Raw genomic sequence first — 6,949 nt, 5'->3', positions numbered from 1 at the left:
CCCCCCCCCCCCCCCCCACTGCTGGGCTAAACCCTGGGGAGGGTGTTAATTCAAACCACATGTTCGGCTTTCAGCTGCCACTCCAATAGCTGCGACCTACAGCTCCTTCGTCTGCTGGTGGAGCTCTGATTTTGGGGGACTCCTCGGCACCTCTGGAGTCTAAGTTTCACATGAAAATATATCTGCCTTTCCTGATAAAATCTCTTTAATAGTTCCAGCTTGTGCTTTGTGTCTTGATATCCTCCTCCCCTTTTTTTCTATGTGTGTGTGTGTGTGTGTGTGTGTGTGTGTGTGTGTGCGCGTGTGTGTGTGTTGGGGGGAACGTTACCTGCATTCAGAGGGCACAGGCCATGCATCACTGACGCTTCATCTCAGCCTGACTGCCTTGTTTCCGTACTGACCCCTTTCCCCTAGCTGCCGTGCAGTATTATTTAAGGAGATTTATGAGGCAGTGTCCCGTGCCAGGAGCTACGGAGGCAGACGCCTCGGGGGCCGAGGCACAATGAGGGAGGCCCATTAATAACCCACAGTCAGGCCTTCTCTCCCAGTCTGGACTTTGGAGACTCTGGTTCCTCCCCCTTTCTAGTGACAGTAGGCTATCAGGCAGTGTTCGGTACCTGAGTCCCACACTCGGAGGTGGGGTAACGGATCTGGCAGGCACGTGGGCCCCTGCCGAGGAGCTCTGCAGAGCAGCCGCTTCTGATGGATGGGAGGAGGCAGATGCTATCTGAGCTCGGGCCATCTGTAAGAGCTCAGAGTAACAGTGGGGTCACTGACATACAGCGTGGGAGAGAGAAAAAGGGGCGAACCGGCTTAGTGTGTAGGATCACGTTAGGCACGTGTACCGGGCGAAAGGTGTGAGAGGGCATGTTGGAATGCTAATGCTGTGTGAGAGAGTCAGGCCGGGTCTCTGTACTCACAAAGAGGGCACCATGTACTGTCATCGAGGACAGCTATAGACACACACACACACATTTCTTCATGTCACACATGCTCAGACAGGCTGCCATTCGGTATCGGGTGAAATACGGGAGGATGACACCAAATCTGATGTGAAAGTATTAAGAAAGAGTGGACTGAGAGAGAGTATACTGAACTGTATAGTAAGTCGGTGTGGCTGCATGTGACATGAGTGTGTAGCTGTCAACAGCTTCACTGAGAGACTGGCAGGAAACACCTTCCATGTTAGCCCATGTCTATTTAAAAAGCAATGTTTTATTCAGCCACAACATCTCATTGCACTGAAAAATTTATCAGTCTGTGCTCTCTGTCTAATCCTGTCCTGTGTCAGGTAATTCCACTCTGTTTTTCTTTAAATATTTCTCATGACAAAGTGGAGGGGTGCCGGACTCATCATGTCACATTAATGGAAGCAGAAAGTGGGAGTCTCGGACTCCTGGATTCAGAGTGCAGTCCTCCAGTGGAAGTCTTAAAACCCTTTTCAAGGCTAGTTTTGGTTATGATGGCCTATTACACACTCTTTAGAATTGGTGCAGCTTTGTTAATTCAACTTCGACTTCTTTCTAAGATCCGTCCGTCTTGGGTTACTGCTGCTAACTCAGATAAGTTTTAGAAAGTTCCAAAAGAATGCAAATTTCTGTGATTTTCTGTAAAATGTCATTACTACAAGTGCCACAGCAGCAATGTTATTATATTTTAAGATAATTTTAGTCAAATTGTGTTCAAAACTATCCAAACACGGATCCTCCATAGATTTATATTATAAAAAAGCAAAAGCTTGTCAAGAAAGAATGGCAGACAACAACAGTTGCGTATGTACACTACGGTTTAAAAGTTAGGGATCGGTAAGATTTTAGAATCTTTGTAAGATGTCTCTTACGCTCACCAAGAATAAAAGTAAAAACTGTAATATGAAGTAGTATTGTGAAATATAATTACAATTTAAAATACTGTTTTCTATTTTAATATATTGTAAATAATCTATTCCTGTGCTGGCAAAGCTGAATTTTGAGCGGCCATTACTCCAGTCTTTAGTGTCACATGATCCTTCTGAAATCATTCTAATATGCTGATTTGTCGCTCAAGAAACAATTATTATTATTAATGTTGAAAACAGTTGTGTTGCTTAATATTTTTGTGAAATCCATGATACATTTTTTCATTTTTAGGGCCAGAAAAACCACCATCATCTCGAGGCAGTTGATGTGTAAGTGCTGCTCCAGGTTTGACCAGGAGCCAGACACTGGTCTGCCCTCCTACAGAGCTCCTCAACCTAAATTGGAGGCATCTGTTGTGACCACTTTCCATCTCGAGGTCAGTCCCAATGGGACGTCTGATTGAAACAGGCGAGAGGCTTTCCAAAGGACCAAGGTTCTGATGCAGAGGTGGGTTACCCTGAGATGAATATGTCTCAGGTGCCAAGCGTGGGACGGAACATGGGATTTGAGCCACTACTGAAGGGGCTGCATGTTGAGCAGGTCCAGAGGAATCACAAAGTAAGTGGCCCACATGAGGCCGAGCATCCTCTGGAAAGCCTTGAGGGGACGTGAAGTCCTTAATTTGAATGATGCCGCCAGTGAGAGCATGCATCCCAGTGAGCACAGCCTCTGCGTGGGTGCTGCCCAGACAGGCGATGCACTCACTGTGCCCGTCTGCAGGGAACCCCTGCACGAGTCACACTCACGGCACAACATTTGCAACAACATCGCAGGAAATTGCTCGGAAATTTGCTCTTGGAATGCCAGATGGCCGCAGGGGAAGGCCATTGGTTTGTGCAGCTACAAATCAGACTTCAGTATCAGAGTAAACAGGAGTTTCCCCAAAAGCTTCAGCGACCTAACAGGAGAGACCGTTCGAAAGGGCAACGAATGGTAGTGTACGTATTTACTGTTCATAGTAAAACAAGACTTAGCTTACAGTCAGTTTTATTGAAAATTCAGAGGTGCACTCCATCATTGCCATTCTATAATCTCTTTTACAATCCCATTCAGGGAAGTTTAGGACAGGACTTAGGCCTAAAACAAATATGTGAACGCAAACACTTCTAACGGCACAAGCTGTATTGATACAAGGGGGCGCTATAGCGGGCATTAGCATAAATTGCCGCCTTCTGTCATTTTTTTCTTTTAGTTCAACTGCTCTCATTCCAGTGTAACAGATTAAAGAGTTAGTTTAAGATATCTAAACTGTGAACATGTTTGTAGCTAGCTTCTTAAAAACAGCACATCCAGTTTAAAAGCTCAGGCATTTGAAGGTAATCTATTGCCCTCATGAGTACTGAGGTTTCTTCCCCCCACAGTAACAATGTGTTGGCTAAGTATTCACGCCTGTGTTTTTGTACTTGTGTAGAACATGTTCCCCTTCGCAAGGGCGTTCCCAAAGCGACTTCGACGCAGCGTCTCGTTCCCTTGGGGAACCATGGTTACATACGTAACCTAGATACGTTTCTAAAAGGCTCTTCCACTTAGCCACAGAGCAGAGATTTAAAGAAGCGCTTCCCTGGCATGAATGAACTTCAGCAGGGCAACAGCCAAAGTACATAAAACAATATGACTGGTGGTCAGAATGAATGAGATCTGTACCGCTAAAAGAAAGATGTGTGCGTATGCATGCATGTCTCTCTGTGTGTGTGTATGGAGCACATAGTACACAGGATTTAATTCTATGATGTCGTAAATAAATGCCTGTCAGGGTGATAGACATGCTCGGCAGGCACGGCTGATTGAAACATTTCCTTTCTAAAGCAGCCCTCATAAATCTGAGACAGGCAAAGTGATGGCAATCGCGTTGAGCCTATCCAAACTGGGTGTGCCACCGCTGGCCTGCTGCCAAATCCCAGAACCCCATTACCACCCAATCCCCCACCCCATGTTCCCTCTCTCCCTGCGGCCATGGGTAATGAAGAATGGCCTTGTCACCGGGCCACTCAAGACTGTCAATACTCAGCCGTCTAAGTGCAGGATCCGTTTCAGCATCATTACAGGTGCACACAGACATAAAATCAGCACCCCTGCTAATTAAACACACCAGCAGCTGCACTAGGTTATTTCTTTTTAAGCACCCAGGAACACCCAGGCGTCCAGCCAGAACAACAGTCCAGGGCTGGAGTAAAGCTACAGGGTTAACCGTTGACCTGTCAGAGAGGCTTGACCCCTGCTAAGGAATCTAATAATGCTTTATTGCCATTGGACTGTGCTACTAGATTGAAATTTGCACTAATGCATTTATATTGGATGCAATATGCAATATGCAAAATGCAATGGATGCTGTTCGGGCGTGTAGTTTTTCTTCGCTTGAAGATGATGTATAAACACACAAATGCTCTAAAATGTAGTATCTGCAAACTAAATTCAAAGTATAGTATGTAAGCTATATTTAACTTGATAAAGAGTTACTGTGTAAGCAAGGGCACATTGTGTAAATGCATACGGTGTTGATAGATGTGCTCATTTTATTCCTCTTTTTTCATTTGCCAAACTATTGTATTAAATTAAACAAAAGCAATGCCCTTTGCATGAGTTTGGAGCAGGAATCCCACTTCTCCTCTTGCTGTGTATTCATAATCCATTAAAAATATTACAAATCAGGTTGCGGAGAAACTCCAGAAAGAATGGGTTTGATTTAACCTTAAGAATGGGTACAAAGGACAAATGGGACACAGCTGTAGTGTAAAATAGTTTTAAAATCAATTTGCAGTGTGGCAAAAACACTGTGCCAGTTTCTGAATAAGAATAAACTTCTAAAGTGTGACAGGTTTAGTAGATTTCAGCCATTGCTATGACTTGATGACACTTTTAAGAAACAATGTTGTTAGACATGTTGATCAAAATCTTAAAAGAATAGTTCACTCAAAAATGAAAAAAAAAAGCATTGACTCATCATAATGTTGTTCCAAACCTCTATGACTTTCTTTCTTTCTTTAGTAAAAAAGGAAATGATGGAGATGGAGAAAGGAAGAGAGCAGCATGAACATTCTTCAAAATATCTCCATTTGTGTTCCACAGAAGAAAGTAAGTCATACAGGGTGGAGCAACATGAGTGTGGTAAGTAAACTGAATTTTCATTTTTGAATGAACCGTCCCTGTAAGAAGTGACATGCAAGTTTATTCCACGTATAAGTCGAATTTAGTTCAACATGGGCAGTAGTTAAAGGTAAAGGTGGGTGCAAAGGGAGGTGAGGGTCACAGGGGTGAGTGGAGCGCAGGGTGCCAGAGGACGTGTTGTGTCCCCTTCCATGTTTGTCAAACAAATTAAACACGTTCTGGAGTCTTCACCTGCCCCAGCCACCAAGCTGCATATGGCCCACCAGAAACAAAATAAGGCATCGTGCATACATTACCATACTTAATCAACCACCCTCTCCATTTAATATGCAAATTTGCTGAAATATTACTGAATGCCGTCTGTTCTGAATGAATAAATTTGAATCGCAATTAGAATAATCCTTTATAATTAATGAAAACTGTCAATTTTGGTTCATAAGTAATTTGATTAATGAGATGATGGCACACTTATCAAGTTCAGTGGACTGTTAGATTTTCATACAGCGGCTAAAGGAAAGAATATAGGTCTTGTTTCAGCACAGCACTGGGACGGACATCAGAAACCATGATGAATAGTTAATAACAAAAGTAATTAATAAACTTATGAGGTCAGGTTGCGCCCCAGCAGGGTTCCTGGATTTTAAAGCCTGAATCTTGCGATATGTTTATTAAGCGAGGCGAGAGGATCCTTGAACTTGAGAGACACACTCTTCCCCTCAGTTCACACTTCTCTCCATTGACTTGAGGGGCAAGTACCGGGTAAAAGATCAAAAGTTAAATAATTATATAAATGCCACATATTATAGGGCTGTTTCCTTCTAATCCGGCTGCACATGCCCAGACTAGTGTTCAGGGTTAATGCCGTTTCAATGTAAATCTGCTGAGGCAAACTGAACTCTCCTTATTGCTCTAGATTCAGTATGTGTATGTATGTTGAGTCCTTGACTAAACACTGCCGTAAGCACTTTAATAAACAAGAGATAAGGTTCTTATTGCCGATGGGGCGGGAGCTAGTGATTCTAACATCATCCACACAAAGCTCTTAAAAATATTCCCTGTGTAGCACTAAAACTGTACAGAGCACTGGGCAAAGAACTCAAAATGAAACTGGCTTAGGCTCTGTATGTGTGCACGTGTGTGTGTGTGTGTGTTGAGGTAGGTGAAACAGAAGGGGGAAGCAGTTAATTAGAGCCGTTATGGTGTTTGGAAACAACAGCAAGGTTAAAGCTACATGCTGATGAAGTATTTGGAAGTCATTAGGCAAGATGAGTAAAGGTCTCTCCAAAAGAATGCATGAGAGAGAGAGCAAAAGGGAAAAGGAAAGTAATAGGGATGAAATTAGATCTGGACAGGGCAAAATCAGTCTGGGGTAGATGGAGAATGTGTGATATGTTTATGGTATAAAGTAGTGCACACTACTGCATCTAAACACACATTCCCATATATTCTGCTATACAAATAGTATTTTATGGCTGTTGAATACATTTTTTTTTTTTACCTATTTGAAGACCGCACAGAGAATCAGCAGCATCAGAGAAAAAGAGACAGAAAGAAAATGTTAGGAAATATTCAAGCATATACACTGTATATTAAAAATACACTCTAAAATGCATGCACAAATGAACATACATCATTGTGCTTGAAAATGACCTATGACCACTGTGTTATGTATTTAGAGGAACACTTCTACATTTGAACACTTAGTAATCGAGTTTGCATGTACACTACCATTCAAAAGTTTGGGGTCAGATTTTCAGTTCAGTTAAGATTTTTAATGTTTTTGAATGAAGTCTTTTATGCTCACCAAGGCTGCATTTATTTGATTAAAAATACAGTCAAAATATTAATTAGAAATATTCTTACAATTTAAATCAACTCGGGATTCTTTGATGAATAGAGAGTTCAAACGAGCAACATTTACCATCATTTAATAAAAGAAAATGTTA

This window comes from Sinocyclocheilus anshuiensis, unplaced genomic scaffold (genome assembly GCF_001515605.1).
Source record: "Sinocyclocheilus anshuiensis isolate Anshui unplaced genomic scaffold, SAMN03320099.WGS_v1.1 scaffold111, whole genome shotgun sequence".
NCBI lineage: Eukaryota > Metazoa > Chordata > Actinopteri > Cypriniformes > Cyprinidae > Sinocyclocheilus > Sinocyclocheilus anshuiensis.
Note: the sequence above shows the minus strand (reverse complement) of the source record.